Genomic DNA, 9,570 nt, shown 5'->3' with positions numbered 1-9,570 from the left:
GTTCTTGCCTATGTTTTAAGGTGTGAAGTTGAGTAAAGACTCAAAACCCGACCACAGCAGAAAATACAAAGAGAATGAAAAGTCATTCCCTATGCCTCAGTCATAGGTTCTATAAAGTATGCTATGCTGTTTACTAGTCCTATTGTATACCTTAGCATGATTCTGGCAAGGGAGTACAATAGTGATCTAGGAGGAGATCATTAGAAAGCGGTCAAAATTATCCTCAGAGGACTAAGGAAATATTTCTCGGTTATGGAGGTGATAAAAGAGTTCGTCATAAAGAGTTACTTCGATGCAAGCTTTTTACATCGATCTAGATGACTCTATGTCACGATCTGGATACATATTGAAAGTGGGAGCAATTAGCTAGAGTAGCTCTGTGCAGAGCATTGTAGACATAGAAATTTGCGAAATACATACGTATCTGAATATTGCAGACCCGTTGACTAAATTTCTCTCACAAGCAAAACATGATCACTCTTTGGGTGTTAATCACATAGCGATGTGAACTAGATTATTAACTCTAGTAAACCCTTTGGGTGTTAGTCACATGGAGATGTGAACTAATCACATAAAGATGTGAACTATTGGTGTTAAATCACATGACAATGTGAACTAGATTATTGACTCTAGTGCAAGTGGGATACTAAAGGAAATATTCCCTAGAGGCAATAATAAAGTTGTTATTTATATTTCCTTATATCATGATAAATGTTTATTATTCAAGCTAGAATTGTATTAACCGGAAACTTAGTACATGTGTGAATACATAGACAAACAGAGTGTCACTAGTATGCCTCTACTTGACTAGCTCATTGAATCAATGATGGTTATGTCTCCTAACCATAGACATGAGTTGTCATTTGATTAACGGGATGACATCATTAGATAATGATGTGATTGAGTTGACCCATTCCGTTAGCTTAGCACTTGATCGTTTTAGTTTACTACTATTGCTTTCTTCATGACTTATACGTGTTCCTATGACTATGAGATAATGCAACTCCCGATTACCGGAGGAACACTTTGTGTGCTACCAAATGTCACAACGTAACTGGGTGATTATAAATGTGCTCTACAGGTGTCTCCGATGGTACTTGTTGAGTTGGCATAGATCGAGATTAGGATTTTTCACTCCGATTGTTGGAGAGGTATCTTTGGGCCCTCTCGGTAATGCACATCACTATAAGCCTTGCAAGGAAAGCAACTAATGAGTTAGTTGCGGGATGATGCATTACAGAACGAGTATTGAGATACCAACGATCGAATCTTGGGCAAGTAACATACCGATGACAAAGGGAACAACGTATGTTATTATGCGGTTTGACCGATAAAGATCTTCGTAGAATATGTAGGAGCCAATATGAACATCCAGGTGTCGCTATTGATTATTGACCGAAGACGTGTCTCGGTCATGTCTACATAGTTCTCGAACCCGTAGGGTCCACACGCTTAACGTTCGGTGACGATCGGTATTATGAGTTTATGTGATTTGATGTACCGAAGGTAGTTCGGAGTCCCGGATGAGATCGGGGACATGACGAGGAGTCTCGAAATGGTCGAGACGTAAAGATCGATATATTGGACGACTATATTCGGACATCAGAAAGGTTCCGAGTGATTTGGGTATTTTTCGAAGTACCGGGGAGTTACGGGAATACAAGGGAAGAAGTATTGGGCCTCATGGGCCAAATGGTGGAAGAGAGGAGGCAGGATAGGGTAGGGCGTGCGGCCCCCTAGCCGAAACCGAATTGGACTAGGGGGCCGGCCCCCCTTTCCTCCTTTCCTCCCTCTCCTTCCTTCTCCCTCTCCTCCTTCCTTTCCCCCTCCTAGTAGGAGTAGGAAAGGGGATTCCTACTCCTACTAGGTGGAGGACTCCTCGTCCTGGCACGCCCTGCAAGGGCCGACCGACCTTCCCCCTTGCTCCTTTATACACGGGGGTAGGGGGCACCCTAGGACACACAAGTTGATTGTTCCAAGCCATGTGCGGTGCCCCCCTCCACCATAATCCACCTCGATCATATCGTAGCGGTGCTTAAGCGAAGCCCTGCATTGGTAGCAACATCATCACCATCATCACGCCGTCGTGCTGACGGAACTCTCCCATGAAGCTCTGCTGGATCGGAGTTCGTGGGACGTCATCGAGCTGAACGTGTGCTGAACTCGGAGGTGCCGTACGTTCGATAGACGTATGACTACATCAACCGCGTTCTCATAATGCTTCCGCTTACGGTCTACGAGGGTACGTAGACGATACTCTCCCCTCTCGTTGCTATGCATCACCATGATCTTGCGTGTGCGTAGGAATATTTTGAAATTACTACATTCCCCAACATAGAGGTGGTTGAGCTCGGCCTCTATCATCTCCGGTGAGGCGACCCTATCCCTCACGGTGACAATCGCGAGGAGCGATGGTGAGGGGGAGGGATGTCAGGCACCTCGATGTGGAAGAAGCCAAGGCCCTCAATCCCATGCCCGTACATCATCAACTCCTCTGCCACCGGGCGGTCGGGGCAAAGGATCGCCGGGTGGTCCGGATCTGAGCAGAGGTAGCAGCCCTGGGGCCGCGTACATGCCACCTGGAAGTGGCTGAAGAGGCCACTGTTGAAGCACTTGACGAGGTCGGAGATGCAGTCATCAGGGAGAAGCACGGTTGTTGTAGATGTCGCCCGGTCCAGAGAGGAGCCAATGGCCGGGGCCGCGACATTGGTACGCCCCAAGCCCCTCTTCTTTTTATGCTTGCCGCCCGGCCGACCGCGGCCAGCACCATTGCCAATGGGGGAAAGCTCGGTTCCCCTCGCGGGGGCTGGTATCGGCGCGTTTGGCCAGAGGGGCTGGAGGGCCTTGCGGGGCAGAGGGCTGGATGCGGTCAGGGGACCAAGGGCGACCGCTGCCCGCCGGGGATCGGCTGGTGTCCCGCCTGCGCACCGGGAGGGCGAACGGCGGCGCTGGTCGCGCCAGTCAGCTGGTGGAGGCGGCGTCCAGGACCGGCTACGGTGGTCCGACCGGCCGGGCGAACGGTGAGAGGGGGACCGGTGAGCATCGCGGGGAGGAGACCGACGGTCTCCGCGGCCAGAGAGTTGCCGGCGGAGGTCGGCCTCGTGCCAGAGAGCATCGGGGGAGGGTCAGGATGGGTCACGCCGGTCATCTATGCGGGAGGCGTCGGGCCAGCGCTCATCGGCGTGGCGCTTGGGGCGCGGACCCGCATCGTTCCAGTCCCAGGGCATGCCGGCAGAGGGCGGCGGCGGGGAGAGGTGGCGAACGGCACCGGCGGCGGGGATGGATGGGACGAGGGTTAGGGTTGGAACTGGGGCGGGAGGGGACGAACTGGGCGGCCGAGGGAACCCAGCCGGCGGCCAAATAGGCCGGATGGCCAGGCAGGCCGGCCCGGCCCCGGACCAAGCCAAATTGGGCTGGCCCGTAGGCGGAGCCACACCAGTAGACGGCCCAACACCAGACCTAGAAGCCCCGAGGCCCACAGCCACGCGGCCCAGCCTACGATGCGGGGCGACAGCACCTAGGGTTTCCCCTGAAGCTGCGGCCACCGCCACGGCCGGTGCCGGCGTCAGCGTAGGGGCAAGGGGGAGCCAAGGGCATCGCAGGGAACGGCTGGGGGAGAACCGAAGCGACAAGGACCCGAACGCAGCGATGAACGGGCAGAATGGGGATTTACGGGCAAACATCGACGAAGCAGCCGGCGACAAGGGAGCGGCGGGCAGGACGGCGGCCGCGGCGGGGCGCCAAGAGCGCCGGGCATGGCCCAGTCGGACTGCCCCGCGACGACGCCCCACGCTAGAGCGCGGCGGCGGCGAGCGGTCCTAGACCCAAGGGCGTCCCTTTTGCACGGAGTCGGCAGGAGGGGGAGCGGGGGGAGCCGACGAGCCGATGGGGGGGGGGGGGGGACGGACACCCGTGCCACGGTGAGGCCACCATCCCCGAGCGAGGCGCTGCTCTATGAGCCGGCGGATATCGCCGGACGATGGGGCGGCCGGCAGCGGCGTCATCATCCTCCGCCACATCGGCCCAGCGCAGCGGCGCCACCACCATGGCAGGAACGGCGAGGGGCGGGGGGAGCGAGTCCCCGACCAGAGATGCAGGGGCGGTGGGGGACAGCGCTGCAGCGCCGGCGGCCGGGGCGGAGCTAGCCAGGGGCACAAGCGGCTGGGCCATGGCCGCGGGCGGCGCGTCGCCATCGGGGTCGCGGGAGCGCGTCGCCATCGTCATTCCTCTATCGCTCTTCACTTATAAGAGAGGAATAGATGTACTATATAGAATATCATTGCTACTGACATCGGTGGCGGAGGGCGAAAAAAATCAAGGTGGGATGAACTTTAGAGCATAATAAAATTTGATGCAAAATCTAATATTCTATACACACTTAACAATGAGCACTAATACTCTTATGCGATCCAAAGCTCTCTTCCCTTTGTCTTTGCTAGGTATTCTCTCAAAATGCCACTAAAATTTTAAAAATATTTCTGTCCCTTTTGCCATTGCTAGCCTCTTCCCATTCCCATCAACCTTATTCTTTTTGCTTCACCGGCAAGTCGGCAACGCGGTTGTGCCACCTGCTGAGGCTTGCTCAGCGTTAGGACGTGCATCACCTGTGGACACCGACCACCGCCATCCTTCGTCGCTCTTGACGGCTGGTATCCCCATCGCTCCTGCTTGCCACCGGCGTCGTTCTTGCTGCAGCTGGGCGTTAGCAAGAGTGTCAGTGGGCTCCTAAAATGTAAGATTTGTCAGTTTGAGGGTGATTCTGTGCGATCTCCTTGTATGTAAAAATCAATGAAGGGAAAACAGATATTCGACGGATTGATTTGCCTGGAACAGCCTTGTAAATTATACCATCACAAAAAGATAGCATACTACTTTGAAGATTTCTATGCTACATCTCAATATGCTTTAGTTTCTGCCTAGATGTTTTGGAAGGTGGATTGTTGGACTCAAAACTTTTAGTGTACATTGATCATGCCCAAATGAGCACAAACATCCTAAACATGAGATTGGTGTCAGTGCATTGAGCAATGAGTTCAATCAAGCATCTTCTAATTTTGACCGAAGGTTGACACGACATGCTATCCATACTCAAAGTCAAAAGAACAACATTGTTAAGCATCTACAGACCTGTTCAACCTATCCTCGACCAAAAATCTATCTTACTGACCTGTTCATTTAATCAAATTGAGACTCATGCAAACTCGAGACTTTGAATATTCAGGATGCAGAATGGAGTGCAGAGTTGAAATCCTAGAATAGAAGTACAACTGTACATGATCGAGGAGGGACGTGAACAAGACTTAATCTATTTGTAGTTCGTCCACATACAACATACGAAGATCTGTGGCGTCATCATAATTTAAAATGTTTGACTAACCTTCAAATGAGTTATTATTAAGGTGTGGAGGGGTGACGTAGGGAAGAAACGCTCCGTGGCTCCGTGCTGCCACAAAACTCAGGGATCTCATATTTACCTGGGTTAACAATATGAGTAAACAGCACACATTTAGCTCCAGATTCGGTAATTGGAAGAACATCCAACAAAATCTCCAGATATCACAAGAGAACATAAGGTGCAACGGAGTAGAGTAGATCATCCATTTATGAAAATAAAACCATGCCAGACTTCAATAACATTTATAAATGTGACTTGTCTTCCCTTTTTTTTAAAATGTGATCATGTCTTCGAGGAGAGCAACTAAAATGAAGATTAGGGGACCCAATATTAAAGAAGACAGTAACACTTAATAGACCTCAAAACATCACTCTGGAAACTATGAATCACTCGTTTCAAACATGTGTAGAAATTGCTACTAATGTGTGCAAGCTAGATGTGAAGTCTCGGCACCATATTTGGTCGTGCATGGTGAGTAGAAATTTCTAGGCTTCGGTTGTAGCATTAGCACTAATAGTCACATGTGCAAATAATCAGAAAACATAATATTTGAACAACCTCGTTCGTAGAATGGCCTTCATGGCGAACTGACCCAAAGATGATGATGTAGATCTTGCGGATGGTCATCCATCGCTGGTCCAGTACTTCATCATCCACAACCGCCACAAGCACTGGCCACGCGCCCTACCGTGAAACGCTGCTAGCCCCGTCGCCTCCAGCCACCATTGTTGTCACCACCATCCGGAAGCTTCACTTTGGCACTGCCCAGTTAATCATGCCTAGACTGCAGCTCCCAGATCTTTGGGTCTGAATGTGATGGCGATATGCATCAAGGTGATCCCCTGCTTGTTGCTTTAGTGAACTCGGTAGGCTTGGCATAGGGGATGCAAGCCCAACCACATCTCATACTGGAAACATGATGAGCCCCAAATTATTTCTATCTCGAAATAGATATATTGATGCTAAACAGAACTCTGCACATGGTTAAAACTGACAGACAACATCATGTTCTTGTTGTACTTTTAAAATTGAATTCAGATTGACCAAAATAGGTACCATTTGAAAGCTTATGACAAAACACTTCTACCTTGATTTCAAAATACTAACTGCATCTATTGTGTGCGATTTCTTCTAATATACACATCAAACCATCATCTTAGGTATTATATAGATGTTACCTTTGAAACGTAGCTGGCCAATTTGATTTGAACTTGAGAACTCAGATGAGTTTCTTCTTAGTGGATATCTGCTTCTTCTTCGTTTGGAGATGCACACATCAGCCTGAACCAGCACCCAAGTGATGTGAAAATGAATGTTCTTTGCGTAAACATTTCTTCAGTAATTACTTCCGCTACTATCATCCACCTTGGCTGTCTTAGAATTCTGTTTACTTGTATTGCTTGTGTTCTGCTATCAAGAGTCGATTGGCTGGCTTTCGTGTTGGAGCTACAGGTAAGAAGAATCAACAAGCTCACTCTTCTCCCTTGTTCGCATGCAACAGAGCACAGCTGGCCCAGCAGAGTTGAGAGCACATGCTCTCCAATCCAAAGGGGCATAAGTAAGGCAGCATGGTGCGAGACGGGAGTAGCGCTACAGAACGAGGTGGAGGAGGCTGACCTTGGGCTGGTGGTGCTGGTGTAGCAGCAGCATCCGCGCCCTCAGGGCACTCCACCGGACGCCGTAGCAACGGGAGGGCTCTGTGTCGTCGCACGCCCAGCCGTCGACGCCACGAGCAAGGACTTCGAGCCGCTGCATGGGATCCCTCCATCTCCCGCGCCCGTCCGCCATCGCCCGGCTCCGGCGAGCTCCTGCCTAGGTCGCCACACCGCTCTTCCTTTCTCCCTTCTTCTCTCCCACGCCTCCTTGTCTCCTCTCTGCCCAATAGCCGTGGATCCCATGAACCCCCCCGGGAAGGCGCGCTCCAGCCTTCCTCGTCGTCACCGGCGATTCCCGCCATGCCGCCCGCCTCCGGGTCTGCCTCCCCAGCCCCTACCACGCATGGATCCGGCCCCTGCAAGCTCCAGCTGCCGCCGCCATTCTGCAATGCGCCACCGCGTTGACCCGACCCTGATTAATAAAACCGGCAAATTTGACAAATTTGACCTGTGGACAAAATCAAATTACAAAATGAACTGCCTAAGAAACTATTTCACGCAGCTGACCTTTTTGTGTGACGCCCTACACGAAGGTGTCACACTACACTGTGCAACGCCTCACAGATAGGCGCTACACGCCTGACCAGCGTTGCACCTCAGATTGCCTAAAAATTGCTATGTCACCGTGAAGAGCCTAAGAGCTAGGCGCTGCACTGTATAGTGTGGCGCCTAGCTCTCAGGCGCTGCACTAGTGGTTGCACTACAGAATGAAGCAACCGCTAGTGCAACGTCTAGAAGCTAGGTGCTACACTGTATAGTGTGGCGCCTAGCTCTCAAGCGCTTCACACTAACTTAATAATTTTCGGATCACGCGGGTGCGACGCTGGCAAGGTGTGTAGCGCCTATCTGTGAGGCCTTGCACAGTGTAGTGTGGCGCCTTCGTGTCGGACGTCACATAAAAAGGTCAGCCACATGAAATAGTTTTACGGGCAGTTCATTCTGTGATTTGATTTCATCCCTAGGTCAAATTTGTCAATTTTGTCAATAAAACCAGACATATGGACTGCGGGTTTAATATAACAAACTATAGGATCTTCTTTGTAAAATTGAAATGTTTTCTTAGGTCAGCCACTTACACAAGGACCGCGGGTTCAACTATAGAAAACCACAAGGTGGTTTTTGCAAAAACGCCACAACGGTGAGTTAACGGGCAGAAGCGATAGTCGCTTTATTATTAGGAAAAGATAAGCTCATAGGCAATGTATATTCATTGGTTAGCTTCTAGATACGTGGATTGTTTTTAGTCAAAGTGACTGGCATAATGCTTTTTAGTACAACAAATCACATCCTAATTTTAATAAATTGGCATCATGTTTTAGGCTTACCTATAGATCACTTGCTGACAATTATTCTCCATAAATGACCTGTTAGGATATATGATATTGTTCATTATATAAAAATATGTGACATTTCTCTCATAGTAAATATCAGCCTAAATGTTGAGTTGTATTTTGTGTTGCATTTATATTGGAGTTGTGGCCTACTCCTAGTCTTGTATAGTTGAGGTAGAGGTCTTCTCTTATAATTATATATACATGCACCAGCACCCTATCAATACAACGTCAATTGTATTGCAATGTTTCCCGTCTACATGGTATCATCTCTGAAGATCCTGACCTAGGGCGAAGCCGCCGCCGCGCCTCTCCCCTATGCCACCGCCGCCGCTCCCCACCTCCGCCGCACCCCACTGCTGCCGCGCCTCTCCCACCCCGCGCCACCGCCGCCCCGTGCTGCCCGCTTCCGCTCTCTGCCGCGCCTCTCCCACCCCACGCCACCGCTGCCCCGTGCTGCCCGCTTCCGCTCTCTGCCGCGCTCGTGCCCGCGCCGCCCTATCCCGCTGCCGCGCCCGCGCCTCCTCCCGCGCCGTGTCGTCGCCGCCCCGCTGCCTTCACCTACCGTAGTCGCCGCCCACCCGCTGCAGCCGCCTCCGCCGGCCGATACCGCCCCCTTCTCCTGTTGGGGAACGTAGTAATTTCAAAAAATTTCCTACGCACACGCAAGATCATGGTGATGCATAGCAACGGGAGGGGAGAGTATTGCTACCTCTTGAGCACTGCGTTGGATTTCCTTGAAGAGGAAAGGATGATGCAGCAAAGTAGCGTAAATATTTCCCTCAGTTTTTGAGAACCAAGGTATCAATCCAGTAGGAGGTTGCGCGCGCGTCCCTAGTACCTGCACAAAACAAATAACTCCTCGCAACCAACACGATAAGGGGTTGTCAATCCTTTCACGGTCACTTACGAGAGCGAGATCTGATAAATATGAAAGATAATATTTTTGGTATTTTTATGATAAAGATGCAAAGTAAAATAAAAGCAAAGTAAAAAGCAAAGGAAATAACTAAGTATTGAAAGATTAATATGATGAAGATAGACCCGGGGCCATAGGTTTCACTAGTGGCTTCTCTCAAGAGTATAAGTATTTTACGGTGGGTGAACGAATTACTGTTTGAGCAATTGATAGAATTGAGAATAGTTATGAGAATATCTAGGTATGATTATGTATATAGGCATCACGTCC

General features: G+C 50.4%; 1 long non-coding RNA gene across 6 annotated transcripts; it reads right to left on the bottom strand.

The window, feature by feature from the left end:
- Nucleotides 1-4,309: 4,309 nt before the first annotated feature.
- LOC125548259 (uncharacterized) lies at nt 4,310-7,466 on the bottom strand. 6 transcript variants are annotated; one of them, XR_015598629.1, is made up of 6 exons: nt 7,013-7,460; nt 6,761-6,841; nt 6,574-6,676; nt 5,954-6,303; nt 5,378-5,474; nt 4,310-4,725 (listed from the first exon to the last, which is right to left on the bottom strand). It is a non-coding gene; the product is annotated as an uncharacterized LOC125548259 (long non-coding RNA). The 6 variants fall into 6 exon arrangements; XR_015598620.1 differs by lacking the exon at nt 6,761-6,841 and having other exon boundaries at nt 7,013-7,466; XR_007300966.2 differs by having other exon boundaries at nt 6,574-6,841.
- Between the last annotated feature and the right edge of the window lie 2,104 nt (nt 7,467-9,570).

This window comes from Triticum urartu, chromosome 1A, assembly GCF_056163025.1.
Source record: "Triticum urartu cultivar PI428250 chromosome 1A, HENAU_Tu73, whole genome shotgun sequence".
Lineage (NCBI taxonomy): Eukaryota > Viridiplantae > Streptophyta > Magnoliopsida > Poales > Poaceae > Triticum > Triticum urartu.
This window is presented reverse-complemented; position numbering and strand designations above follow the sequence as displayed.